The following is a 14,760-nucleotide window of genomic DNA, read 5'->3' as shown; positions in this document are numbered from 1 at the left end:
CTTTTAAAAAGCAATTTAATTGATGATATTTTAACCAATCTGTTACCTGTTCTCTCACCTCTTCAAAATCTTTTAGTTTTACTTGGTTTTCTACCTTGGTTAACCTCTATATGTTGGCCAGTTTGACTTCATATTTACTTTCTTCACAGATAGTGCTTCTAACAGGGAAAGCCACCAGGGTGTTTTTTGTTCTAGTAAATCTTTATACTTCTCCCATACTTTAAAATATGATTTTCTTATTATATGATTCTGAAAGCCTTTGTGTACCTTCACTTTGTCGTACCATAAATATGCATGCCATCCAAATCTATTATTATGTCGTTCTAGATCTAACACATCTCCATTTTTCAAAATTATCCAGTCCCAGATCCAGCAAATGCAAGATGCCTCATAGTATAATCTCAAATCTGGCAGAGCGAAACCTCCTCTTTCTCTCGTATCTGATAGTAATTTATATTTTATTCTTGGTTTCTTCCCTTGCCAGATAAATCTAGAAATATATTTTTGCCATTCTTTGAAGCATCCCATGTGTGTGTGTCTACTGTAAATTTTGGAAAGTTGTTGGTCGATTTGGAGATATCACCAAGCTCGGCACAAGAGTTCATGGGGTGGGGGCAGTGGTCTTTGTAGACTGGTATGCCAGGCACCATTTGAATCAAGATGGTGGACTGAAATATGACTTTGGCGTGTTATCACCTGATTTTCGGTGTGATGGGCCAAACTGCACTAATTTGGATAGCTCTGAAGACATTGTCACCACATTTGCTGGGACGTCACCAAATTTGGCATAATGGTCCAGACCAGGGGTCTGCAACCTTTAAGACAAAAAGAGCCACTTGGACCCGTTTCCGAAGAAAAAAAAAACTGGGAGCCGCAAAACCATTGCAACATTTAAAACACATATATCTCTGGAGCCGCGATCTGACAGCGGGCGGGAAGGTGACGTCGGGATGGTGCGTGACTAACGCACGCACCACCCCCATGCGACGTCACAGCCAGTACAGTGCCCGCCACAGTGGGGAGTGTCGGGGCGCATAATGCGCCTCCTCCCCTCGCTAGTATCCACCCCGGAGCCGCGGCAAAGGTGTAAAAGAGCCACATGCGGCTCCGGAGCCGCAGGTTGCAGACCCCTGGTCCAGACCAATGTGCAGCAATTCACACAGTTCTGAAAATATTGTTGCCCAATCTTCTGTGACGGTTCCAACCTGTGCCAGTATAGATACATTTGAAAGTATCTGGGCCCAACTCAAAATGAGGGTTCCTGAGGGGGAGACAATCTTCCTCTGTGTTTGGTGCCGGGCTCCATTTTGAATCAGCACGGCAGCCTGGCGCATGGCTTTGGCATGACTTTGCCCAATCTGGCATTGTGCGTCCAAGCTTCTTGGCTGAGTGGGGAATTGAACCCTGGTCTCCCAGGTCCTAGCCCAAAACTAATCACTACACCACACTGGTTTTCCACTGTAGGATTTTGTAGGTCATGACTAGCACCTTGAATTGTGCCTGGAAAACAGATGGGTCACCAGTGATGCCATTGTTTTAATGCAGAGTGTCATATGTTTCTTATAATTTGCCTGACTCAGTAGCCTGGCTACAATATTCTGAACTTGCTGAAGTTTTCGAACAGCCCCGTGTAGAGGTTATCACTGTACTCTAAATTAGATTGTTTATTGATTACATTTGTTAGATGCCTGCTACTACTAAAAAAACACACGAGATAGTGATAGCCACCAACTTGAATGGCTTGGATTAGGCAAATTCACAGAGGGCAAGTGCCCTCTAACTTCTGGATGCCTGAAAATAGATGGATCAGAATCATAGCTGTCAACCTTCCCTTTTTTTGCAGGAAATTCCCTTATTCCAGCGCCGTTTCCCATTGCTTCCCACTGCTATCCCGGATTGTTAGATATCCCGTAGACTGTCCCCGGGACAGGTGAGGCTGCTGATCCCTTATTCTCGAGGCTGCTGATCCCTTATTTTCAAATCTGAAAGTTGACAGCTATGATCAGAATCCCACCACTTTTTGCTTCATTCTGTAGAAATGAGCATTTAAAAAACTCATAACTACAGTATGTCCTCCTGCACCCTCTGCTGGTCTCGCCTTGGTCATGACATCCTTTCAAATATGGCTCTAGCTTGGAGGTTCTGTTTTGAAAAGAGAGGGGCATTTTGGAAAAATAAGAGGCAGGACTGCCTCCTGCTGCTGCCGAAGGCCAGCAAGCAACTGCAGAATGTCTAGAGCAGGATGAAAACTACCTAGCTTCAAGATGTATTTGATAACTCATCTTGTCTAGAACTGTAATCAGGTAACAGATTACTGCATTGTACCCAATGCAGACTCTCCGGCTTCATAACTAGCCAATCTCTCTCTCTCCCCTGCCTCCCATTTACCATATAATCTGGTGAAGAGTTCTGGAGAGCTCAAAAACTGGCATACCCTTTTGTGGCCTAATAAAAGTCACATTTTGACATTTTTCTTATGGGCTTACACAGCTACTTCTACTTTTCAATTCAGTATTGATCCAGTGTCATGGCAAATCAAGTGTCTTAGAATTTAAGCTTCTAATGTAGTAGATTATTTACTTTCCTTGTGGAAGGGCTGAATGTTCAGTCCTTGTCATCTCCAAGTCAGGACCCTTGCCTGAAACCAGGGAAGCCAGCCAGGACAGTACTTAGGGAGGTGGACCAATGGCCTGACTCTGTGTAAGGCAGCTTCCCCTCCCCAATTTCTGTTTTAGGAAACATTCAGGGCAGCTAACAAATATTTAAGAAGGCATGAAATGCTTAAGATACAGACAATGAAACATGGATGAGGCAAAATGTAATGAGTTATTTTAAAAAATCTATCTTCCTCATTTTTAAAGCAAGCTGGAATGGGTCACACAAGTTTTAAAAAACAGGAAAATAACATAACAAAACTATAGTATACTATACACACAGGAATTACTTAAAAGCAGTCATCACTTTCATATTGCACCAAGAACCTGAATTAATGTATATCCACCAAAATAAAACAGAACTAATAAATTTGTTGTTGTTTAGTCGTTTAGTCGTGTCCGACTCTTCGTGACCCCATGGACCAGAGCACGCCAGGCACTCCTGTCTTCCACTGCCTCCCGCAGTTTGGTCAAACTCATGCTGGTAGCTTAGCGAACACTATCCAACCATCTCGTCCTCTGTCGTCCCCTTCTCCTTGTGCCCTCCATCTTTCCCAACATCAGGGTCTTTTCCAGGGAGTCTTCTCTTCTCGTGAGATGGCCAAAGTATTGGAGCCTCAGCTTCACGATCTGTCCTTCCAGTGAGCACTCAGCGCTGATTTCCTTAAGAATTGAGAGGTTTGATCTTCTTGCAGTCCATGGGACTCTCAAGAGTCTCCTCCAGCACCATAATTCAAAAGCATCAATTATTCGATGATCAGCCTTCTTTATGGTCCAGCTTTCACTTCCATACATAACTACTGGGAACGAATAAATATACTGAGTTAATTATAACAATAGCAGTAACCCTGAAGACATCCTAAGAGGGTAAACCAGACTGTGTGTCACAGGAGTGTGCCAGTCAGTGATCACACACGTCAAAGATGGAGTTAACTCTTTATTAGCAAAAACATGACCTCCACAGACTTGGCTAAGTGTCAGGCCTAATGAGCAGAGCAGCTCATTCCCAGTGGTCTTCCTTCATGAAATCAGTTGCCAAGACTTTTCCCAAGCAATTGCAGGCAGCCAACCTCTCCTCTGCCCTTTTCATGCCTCTTCTGGTTCTGGGAGACAAGGGGGGAGACCCTCATGACTCCACCAGCCCAGCTGATCTCTGCCTCTTGGCCTCCCTCATTCCACTCTCCTGCTTCAGCTTCTGCTCCTGCTTCTTGACTGCTCTCTGCCACAGACTCTCCCAGCTCACTAAGCCCTGCTACCTCTTCAGCTGCCTCCTTCCAGTATTTTCTTCTCTTCCCCCTCTTACTATTCATCATTCTCCCACCATCACTCCTGAGCTCTGAGCTCCAGCTGCTTCCTCCCACCATTCCTCTGCGTCCAGCCAGTCCATGACACCAGAGGCGTAGCAAGGTCAGGTGGTACCCAGTGCAATTTTTTCTTTTTGTCACCACCCCACATTGCAATTTTTGGGAACATTGCCCAGAGTTGTTGACCTTTTTTTAGGGAGTTAGGGAGGGTTGAGGGTTGGCCCGCCAGGGGTGCCAATGCCACCTGGCAATCACAATAAACCAACCACCAATCACATAGAAGTGCCCATCAGGGATGCAACCACCACCACCCAGGGGGTGCAAATGACGCCTGCCAGGGGTGCCAGGCTAATCCCTTAATTAGTCCTCTGCTATTGAGAGACAATTCACCACTGATCCCCCAGTTTGCACTCCACAGGAAGCAAAAAAAAGGGCCAAATCTGAAAGGAAAAAAACTTTTAACTAATATTGCAAGGGAACTTTGCTCCTTGGAACAAACTGTTGAGTATACATTACAGACAGATATTGGCTGTAGCAAAAGGTGTTGCCAAACATAGCACTATACATGCTACACAGTGCTTGCATTTTAATTCTGCATCTAGCTGATGCATGAAAAGCAATGCCTTTGCTCTGCTGAAAGACTGTAATATGAAAACAAAAATAATCCGCACAACTACCCTTGCATCCTCCTTCTTCCATGCTCTTGGGGAATGTGTGTGCTTTGCTGGCAGAGAAAATGATCCAGTAGCCAGTGATCTATTGACCTCCAGAAGTGGAATGGGGACAACAAAACACAATCCACCTTAATTGCTAATGCTTTGGAAGGTGGATCCTGCCTCCCCTACCCCAACAGTCAGAGATCCTGGATTCCCTTGGCCTCACAAATTATCTGATTCAATTAATCTTTCATAAATATTTCAAGGCTTCAGAGGATCATGGAAAGGGGAGGGGGAAATGTTGCGGGATTTTTAATTGATAGCTCTCCCCCCCCCCCTTTCACAAACCTGTTGGTAACACCAGTCTGCACTTTAAAGTGCCTTGTCTAAGTGGGTATTGTTGTTGCCCCCCACAACCCCGCTCTTTGACAGAGCAAATGGCAATCCACAGAAAACCCGAATTGCTGTTTGTTCATATTGAGTGTTACAGAGCAGGTTTTTGAAGGGGAAAGCACTGGAATTGTCTCATCAAAGCTAATGCACCAGCCAGCCCTGGTATGCACACACACTCACAATGGTGTAATGGTAAATTTTGAAGTGCGAGAGTTCATCATGACAGCCCCCCCCCCCACATGGCAGTCCAAAAATGCAGGCAGCTGGGTTAATTACACTTGATATACACCATGAGCCTTGGCCAGTACAGCTCAGGATTGTCTACACCAACCTTCTTTGGATCATCAGATGTTGCTGGACTACGCTTTCCATCAGGAGTGCCAACTTGAATAAAATATGGGCTGGGGGGAGTGGGTCAGGTAAGCCAAGCCCTGCATAATCAGCCACAAGACAATATGCATGCACACCATTTGAATGGCAATGCCCATTAACTTGGGGGGTTCTCCTCAAATACTTTATTGGGGGGAGCTGAATGGACCTTGACCCCTAGGAGTTGGCTCCTGTGACTCCCAGCATCCTGGACTACTGGCTAAGGTGGCTGGAGCTGGTGGGAGCTGCTGTCCAATAATACCTGAGGACCCAAAGCTAAAGGAGGCTTGTCCACAGGGGCCAGCACCATCTCTCCAGAGGTTTCCTGGTCCCATGCCAAGCTGCCACCAGGTGCTCTATCCCTGAGCTATGGTCCTTCCCAGTGAACTCTGCATGTGAACGTATGAAGCCTTCAGACACTGAGTCTGTAGTGCCCCAAATTTCCTACTTCATCTAGGGTCTCAGGCAGGGAAGGGTCTCTTGCATCCCCTGAGATATCAGAGATGAAACTGGATGCCTTCTTCATGCAAAGCAGCTGTTCTATGCCTGAGTGATGGGCCCTTCCCTAGCCTGGTGTCTTTATGGCTGTCCTCAGGGAGATGCCCCTTTTTGCCATTTCTACTGTCTCGGTTGCTTTAATGTTTCTCTCTGACATTTCAAACAGGATTGGCTGGCTTTGGTGGGCCAGGGGAGGTAGCCCGGCCCCCTCCTTCTGTTCACATAGGTCCCTTTTGGTTATAAAATAAGCTCCCCCTCAAAAAAAAAAAAAAGTCTCTGTAACCTTCAGGATAGGCTGTTGCAGCGAAGCACTGAGGAGGAGGGGGGGATCTTCCATATCATGGGCAGTTGCCATGGAAATGCTTCACATTTGTTTCTGAAATCTGCTTCTCCCTCTTTTTAAAGATCATGACGACAGATTTCTCACAAAAGAAACTGTATCTCCTTCCCTCTGTCTGAACCTTGTGTAGTGATGGAGCAGGTGAGACCTCGGTCCTGCCCAGGAGCTGAGTGGAGAGTGAAGCTGCCTGGTCTCAGAGGGCTCCTGCTGATTGTGACAACAGTGGGGCAAGGGAAGAGGTAGTTGATTTTCCTCACACTCAAAGGGTGGGAAGGACCAGTCCATCCAACTGGCATGGGTTCCTTAAAGGATCAGAGTCAAAAGGGAAGATACATTGCCCATCCAGTAACCTTCAAGTCATGGGGTATCTACAGGACCTGCTTCTGTTGCCTTTGCTTGTTTATTAACAACGCAGTAGTTTATTGAATTTACTTTTCGCTTTAGAATTTCATCAACCAAAGGGCACTTCCCCGAGGAAGTTACAGAGCAGATGCTGACACTTGAAAAGGCATTGAGGAGGGAAAGGAGAAACAAAACAAGGGAGTGTGCAGGAGCCCAGCCTTCCCAAACCGGGTGCCCTCCATATACTTTTTGACTACAACTCCTACACTGCCCACAGGGGATGGGCAGTAGATTGGGGAAGCTTGCTCGAGATCCTGTATTGGGCATTAATTTCGTGTGAGCCAGTGTGGTGTAGTGGTTAGGAGCAGTAGTCTCATAATCTGGTGAACCGGGTTTGCGTCCCCACTCATCCACATGCAGCTGCTGGGTGACCTTGGGCCAGTCACACTTCTTTGAAGTCTCTCAGCCTCACTCACCTCACAGAGTGTTTGTTGTGGGGGAGGAAGGGAAAGGAGAATGTTAGCCGCTTTGAGACTCCTTCGGGTAGTGATAAAGCGGGATATCAAATCCAAACTCTATACCATCATTTCCCTCAGTCTTGACACAACCACACACCCTATCTTGTGGGTTTCCATCCACCTGTTCTGTTGCAGAACTTGGAATCCCAACTTCCATTTTGGAAAATGAGTCCAGAGTTTACTTTACCCAGAACTCCTATTTGCTCTGTTGCCATTCCTTGCCCAAATAGTCCAGCCAGATTCAAGCAGGAGGAGGGTCTCACCTCCAAGGCTCATCTCCAAGGCTAGGTTAACTAGCCAGTGTGGTGCAGTGGTTAGAGTGTGGGACTAAGATCTGGGAGTCCAGGATTCAAACTCCCACTCAGCCATGAAACTCACTTGGGGCAGTCACTCACTCTCATCCTAACCCACCTCACAGGGTTGTTGTGAGGAGAGGAGAAGTATGTATACCATTTTGAGCTTCTTCGAAGAAAGGTGGGCTATAAATGTAATGTAATGTGGCTTTAGTCAGGAGTCACCCCACTGCATATCTGCAGTGCCAACACATCCTTAGGCTGGAAGTCAAGAGTGCCTCTCAGCATGTGCAGAGACACTGCCTTTACTTTAAAGCAGGCATGGGGAACTTCTGCCTCTCCACGTGGGGATGGCCTACAATTCCCATCAGCCTCGGCAAGCATGGCTAGTGGCCGGGGTGGTGGGGTTGTAGTTCAACGACATCTGGAGGGCCAAAGGTTCCTTAAAGGTAAAGGTACCCCTGACCATTAGGTCCAGTCGCAGATGACTCTGGGGTTGCGGCACTCATCTCGCTCTATAGGCCACAGCCAGCTTCCGGGTCATGTGGCCAGCATGACTAAGCCGCTTCTGGCAAACCAGAGCAGCGCACGGAAACGCCATTTACCTTCCCGCCAGAGTGGTACCTATTTATCTACTTGCACTTTGACATGCTTTCAAACTGCTAGGTTGGCAGGAGCAGGGACCGAGCAACGGGAGCTCACCCTGTGGTTGTAGGTCAGTGGGGGAGCACATGTTTTGCATGCAGGAATCAATCAATCCATGGAATCTTCCAGACAGATCTGGGAGAGACCCCTATCTGAAACCTCAGAGAGCTGCTGCCAGTCAGTGTTGGCAGTACTAAGCTAGATTGAGCAATGGACTGACTGGGGATAAAGCAGCTTGCTCTGCCCCTCTGCCCCTTTCCACAGCATGTAACTGTGACTGTGTGTGAGTATCAGGCTAAAGAAGGGCTGGAACGAACCCTGATCAGGGAGAGCTGAGGCTTTTTAGAGGATGTCTTTCCAACTCTGTCTAAGGGCTTCTGGGTCCTGAGGGTAGCAACTGAGCCTCGGCACTGGGGCTGGCAGTCTGCTGCAATTACTTTCCTCCAAGCACTATGCGTCTGTCTCCAGCACTGTGACTTATGAGCATCCCTTGTTGTCCAAAAACAAAAAGGTCGGGCGGGAGAGCCCTTCAGGCAAGCAGGCTGGGACTTGCCTGATGCCAGGCGGGCACCGTGCCCTGGCAGCTCTCCTTTCAGCCTTGGTCTGGGCTGAGGAACAGGAGCAAAAGGCAGAGCCCCACCTGGAGCAGTGTGCGCTGACAGGCACTCGCTGCAGCCAATGAGGCTGAGAGGCAGGCCAGTGGGGCCCCTCCCTTCTCCCTGCTAGGAGGGACACATACTGATACAAGAGGAGGCGGAGAAGCAATTCAGAAGGCAGAGCAGGTGAAGGAGGAGGAAGAAGGTGCCAAGCAGCAGCAGCAGCAGCAGCAGCAAGAGGAGCAGTCAAAACAGCAGGCAGCATCTCCTTCAGTGGATGGCTTAAGCGCTCCCTCCTGCTCTTCAAACTTCGCACCTGAGGTGGGCATCCCCTGGGGGCAGGCAGACCCACCAAGGTAAGCAACAGCCCTGGTGACCCCAGCAGTCCCAGAGGTTTGGGAAGAGCAAAATTGGCGGGGGGGGGGGGTGTTTGCTTGTGTGTGTGTTGATGCTTTTACAAGGAAGGCAATCCCTATCAACAGTGCTGCATTTATGGCATCTGCCTTGTCCTCTCTCTTCTGGTCAGGGCATCTCCTGTTGTCTATCCTTTAATTCAGGGGGATGCAGGTATCACCCAGGTGTCTAGCAAGCACACAGCTTCAAAGTGAGGTCCACTCACCTGTTTCACCACGATTATGCCAGGAAAAGCTGTCTTACCCCAAACCGATGGAAAATACCAGATGCTTTTAAAATATGCTCAATTCCTCGGCAGAGAAGTGAGTGGGTGGGTGGGGGGTTGGGATCAACTTTTATTGGAAGTCCGGCCACCCTAATCCCAAACAGATAGGAGTGGGATGGTTTCCCTTGCCTGGGAGGAAAAGCTCTCTGCACATGCTTAGGGATACCCATGACCTGATGCTTCTACCGTTGCATGTTCTAGGGCTGGCATGTGGAATTCAAAATGGGTTCTGCACATTGGCTCAGATGAAACCCTCCTTACAGTCCACCCCATTGGCATACTCCCTCCATCCAAACCCCTTGCTGCCCCTGTAGCAATCCCCCCTTCCCAAATTATCTCTCTTCCCCTCTCTCTTCAACACCCCCTTTCAAAAAGAAAACAGACTTTGTGGATTCCGTGTCTGAGCGTATAAAATCTCAGAGTGGCTGGCACTGCAGTGGAGGGGGGGCGGTGGTGGTAGAGGGAGAACGTTCCTGCCTTTAGGAGCTAGCAGATGGGGAGAGGGAGGAAGGAAGTGAAGGGGGAGGTGTGTGATGTGGCCTCTTCTCTGGGCAGGGAGAGGGAACTGGCAATTCAGTTTTGCAGTTTGACTGTGCTCTCCAAAGACTGAGGGGGAATCCTTGTGCCCATTCTGCACTGATTTCCAACACTGCACAGACAAAAATAGGAATGCTTGCCTGTACTTGCAACACCCCCCATTCTCACGCAGCAGTGCCTGAACACCCCACCATTCAACCCCCACAGGTTGCTGGAAGTGGTTGTGTTCCTTCACTTTGCAGTGACCTCTCCTGTGACAGCCTCTGAAGCAGGCGCTGCTAAGCAAAGTGGCCCTGGCAGTTTCCTAAGAACATGCAATAGAGCATTTAATCTTGGGGTGGATCTGCCTGGACTTGTGAAAAAGCGGGTGCTCGACACATTCACATTCAGCAATACTGGATAGGTGTTTTGAATGGTTCGAAAGGAGACAGGGCCTGGGCATTTGAGGCTGCCGTGCATGTGTTGATACACCCACGTACACTCAAGTCAAAAGGTCTCCATTCTGCCTACAGAGACCTAATGACCCAAAAGAGGGGGGCTGAACCCTGAAGAGCAGAAGTATGGCCAGGATTTGTTGGGAGGGAAAAGGTGAATCCTGACATTTCCCTTAAAAGGGCTAATGATTTATCTGGGAGAAGTACCAGAAGACAAGGGCACTTAAATAGGAACACTTAGTGTGCACATAATAATCTCTTTGAGCTAAAGCCTTGGCACATCGGTTGAGGCCAGTGGTTTTGTGCACTCACAAACATTGTCTTACTCATTCAAGTGAACAACTGGAGAGGTCAGTAGACTGTTGCCCTTTTAGGATTCCCTCTCTGTCCTCCATAAAAATACAGTTTCAGATATCCTTGCAAGCAAGTCTGCAAAACCTACTAGACAACGCAGGGCTGACTGAAGCCATTTACGGCACACCAATGGCCTGAGGAGAGGGAAAGCGCCAACTCTCTTTCAGAACGCAAAACACTTCTCTCTCTTTTTTTTTATTAAAAAAAATAATATTTATTAAGTTTCCAACAAATTAAACAGAACACTACAAAAAAGCCAAAAAAGAAAACATGCAATCCAATACAATACATAATAATAATAATAAACAAAACAAACAAACAAACATAATAAAAGAAACAAACAAGACAAAACAGAACAAAACAAAAATCATTTAAAATTTCAATTTCAACATCTTCTCTTTCTTTCCCTTATTTCCTCGGCCTCCTCACACCTCCCTTTTTGTATTCCACTTCTGTTAATTGTTTCAGCAATTCCTTTCCATCTTCCTCTGTTTTCTATCCTATAATTATCTTAACGCATTCTAATCATATTTTTCCCTTTAAAGCTCAATTAATCTATTTATACTTAATTCCAATACCTATCCATCTTCCCCTGTTTTCTATCCTATAATTATCTTAACACATTTTAACCTTATTTTCCTTTAATACTCTATTTATTTATACTTAATTCCTTATAACATTTCTACTGAAGCCATATAACTTCATTCCAACATTCTTCTAACATTCATCAATTTTACAATATTTCTATACATAATCTTTAAACTTTCCCCAGTCTTCTTCCACCGACTCTTCTCCCTGGTCTCGGATCTTGCCAGTCTTTTCCGCCAATTCCATCTAGTCCATCAACTTCATCTGCCATTATCCAACACTTCAGTGCTTCCAAGAGACAACCATTCCCTCAGCCAGCAAAAAGCAGATGGTTCACAACAAAGTTTAGGGGTCTGGCAGGGCAGGTCCAACTCCTTCTTTAGCATCCGTCAATATCTTAAGTTTTACTCGAACGCAAAACACTTCTCTGCTTGGAAGCAGCCCTGGTCTCCCAGAGGTTTGTCTTATTCACCATAGGTGAGTATTTACAAGCCAGAACTAAGACCAGAGTAGCAGGCATCAAATAAAGACCAGTCCTCTGCAAAATAGAACCCACAGTCATACTTGTGAGGGGTTTCGTAAGGGATCAAGCATTTATGTGAAAGGAAGAAGTATGGGGTTTGGAGCTCTGGGTTCAGTCCTCTAACCTTGGAAGAAATCTTGGTGTGCCTCTGAGCTCACAATTTCTCTCATTCATTTCAAATAAGCCTGTGCAGGAGAACTTCCCAGTGGGTTGTGGCTCATGTTTATTATTAGCACATATGACTGGGGCTAACTGGACTTTCTCCTTTCACTACTGAAAGGTTGTTGGTCTCCATTCTCCTAGAGGCAATCTTGTCCTCAGCAGGTTTGCTTGGAGGAAACTTTCATTGATTTTGTGGGACCTCTGCGCAAGAATGCTTAGGAGGGCAGCTGCCTTAGGTGGACTCCCTTCTCCGCAAATAGGGAAATAGCGGAGGCAGATTAGGAGAGTGTGACTGGTTCGGTCACAGTGGCTGCAGAGCCTTAGGGGCGCCACAGGGGGTGCTGCAACCATGATGTAGAATGGAAGGTGAGAGGTGGGGTGGACCGCTGAATTTTGGCATTGCACAGGGTGCCGCTGAATTTTAAGACCCCAAGATCTGCCACTGGGAATAGGATGGGGAAATGGGAGGTGGCCAAACAGCAGCTTCCAGAATAAAAGCCCACCACTTTGCAATATCCACCTCCAAGGGGAGGGTAGCAGGCCGGAGCAAAGTATTTTTTGCTTTAAATCTAAAGAGGAAGTGGTAGGGGTGTTGTTAGGCAAGGACCTGAGCCCTGGGCCTTTTGCACTAGGATTGTCTGACCCCGCCCACTTTAAATATAAGCTGAAAATCAGTTTATATGTGCATCCTTACATAAAAAATTAGCATATGCATGTTATGCAAATGTGTGTTATAGACTGGCTGAGTCCCACGTCCTTTCATGACCTAGCAACACTCCTGAGGAAGTTGCCTGAGACCAGTTAGAAACATGAGCAAGAAAAGCAGGGATGGGGGGGAGATTTTGGAGGTGGGCAGGATGTGCTTGCAGGTGGGGGCTCAGTACTGTGAACAAGTTATTGAGATACACCTCAGGCATGGATTTCCCCCATAAAGGCTAAATAGGGTGGGGAAAGAGAGAGATGCAGGCTGGCATTTTGATGAGATTGACATCATATAGATGCTGCATAAAACCTGGGTGCATGAGGGGCTCCTATCGCATAGTAAAGAATCATCTTATAAGATGTGGTGATACCTGGCTTGCCAAGGAGTACACGTGAAAGGGATTTAGGTGCCTTAGTGGACCACAAACTTAGCATGAGCCAACAGTGATGCAGCAGCAAACAAAGCTAATGCTATTTTAGGCTAGGGATGCGGGTGGCACTGTGGGTTAAACCACAGAGCCTAGGGCTTGACGATTGAAAGGTCAGTGGTTCGAATCCCCGTGACGGGGTGAGCTCCCGTTGCTTGGTCCCTGCTCCTGCCAACCTAGTAGTTTGAAAGCATGTCAAAGTGCAAGTAGATAAATAGGTACCGCTCCGGTGGGAAGGTAAACGGCGTTTCCGTGCGCTGCTCTAGTTTGCCAAAAGTGGCGTAGTCATGCTGGCCACATGACCCGGAAGCTGTACGCCAGCTCCCTCGGCCAATAAAGCAAGATGAGCGCCGCAACCCCAGAGTCGGTCACGACTGGACCTAATGGTCAGGGGTCCCTTTACCTTTACCTATTTTAGGCTGCATCAACAGAAGTATAGTGTTCTGATCAAAGGAAGTAATAGTTCCACTCTCTTCTGCCTTGATCAGGCCACAGCTGGAGTACTGTGTCCAGTTCTGGGCACCACAATTCAAGAAGGCTATTGACAAGCTGGAACATCTGCATAGGAGGGCGGCTAAGATGATCAAGGGTCTCAAAACTAAGCCTTAAGAGGAATGGTTGAGGGAGTTGGGTATGTCTAGCCTGGATAAGAGGAGACTGAGAGGAGATATGAGAGCCATTTTCAAATATCTAAAGTGCTGCCACATGGAAGATGGGGCAATCTTGTTTTCTCTTGCTCCAGAGGCAAGGACTTGGATTCAAGTTACAAGAAAGGAGATTCCGACTAAACATCAGGAAGAACATTTGACCAGTTAAGAGCTGTTCAACTGCGCAATGGTCTCCCGCAGAAGGTGGTGGCCTCGCTTTCCTTGGAGGTTTAAAAACAGAGGTTGGGTGGCCATCTCTCATGGATGCTTTAGCTGAGATTCCTGCATTGCAGGGGGCTGTACGAGAGGACATATGCGGGTCCCTTCCAATTCTACAATTTTATGATTCTATGAAATGGGGAAGATTACTTTAAGGGCTTTTCCCAGGCACAGGCACAGGGAGAGTGGAAGGACTTCAATAAATTATTTCCCTCCACAGGTGGATGTTGAGGAAGTTTCTCTTCCTCTCAGAACAGGGTCCCAGCAAACAAAAGAGGCAGAAAACATAATCTTTGGTGTTTGTATAATGCCTTAAAAATGTCCATGCATTATCTTGTAATCCTTACAGTGACGGATGAGGGAGAAATTCGATTCAGGCCTCATCCAAACCTCTGCTTGTCTGGTACCTAGAAAGCATGGGTTCCAGTGGTTTGCCCCATGTCCTGCTCCTTTCCCAGGGAAAACTTGCTCTTTAGCTCTAAATCAGAGCAACTGTCAATCCGGAGAAAACACAAATTGCCATTTGCTGTGATTGAGCACTAAAGAGTAGGGGAAAGCAGCAGGACAAAAGGAAGTGTGGCTAAGCCCTCAGCTCTCATTATAAAACCAAATGTATCAAATTCACACTTTCCAAAACAGCATGAGAATCAAAATACAGAACCACCCTTCAAAATTCACACATATCCGAATTTTGCAATGCAATTCTCTAACTAACCCATGATTACAAAAATGCATATATTAGGGAGAGATGGGTATAAAAATGAATATAATATCAGTGAAAACAACATACAAAATGCATTATAGTAGGAGAAATTGCTTGCAAAAATTATGTAAGTTAAAGCTGTAGGCAAAAATGTATTTGTTGGGAGAAATTTGCAC

At 46.7% G+C, this 14,760-nt stretch overlaps 1 protein-coding gene across 2 annotated transcripts in view; it reads left to right on the top strand.

The window, feature by feature from the left end:
* The window catches only part of HPCAL4 (hippocalcin like 4), a 43,379-nt gene that overhangs the window by 15,451 nt on the left and 13,168 nt on the right, over positions 1-14,760 (top strand). The window contains exon 1 of one of the 2 annotated variants that reach the window (XM_083511703.1): positions 8,746-8,964. The exons of the other annotated variant lie outside the window; for it this stretch is intronic. The gene's annotated coding sequence lies outside the window, so the exon portion shown is untranslated. Of the gene's footprint in view, positions 1-8,745; positions 8,965-14,760 lie in introns of those variants that run through there. 2 annotated transcript variants of the gene reach the window in all.

Source organism: Podarcis liolepis (genome assembly GCF_965112155.1).
Source record: "Podarcis liolepis genome assembly, chromosome: 7".
NCBI classification, from domain to species: domain Eukaryota; kingdom Metazoa; phylum Chordata; class Lepidosauria; order Squamata; family Lacertidae; genus Podarcis; species Podarcis liolepis.
The sequence above is the reverse complement of the archived record's forward strand: the minus strand, read 5'-3'. Positions and strand labels throughout refer to the sequence as shown.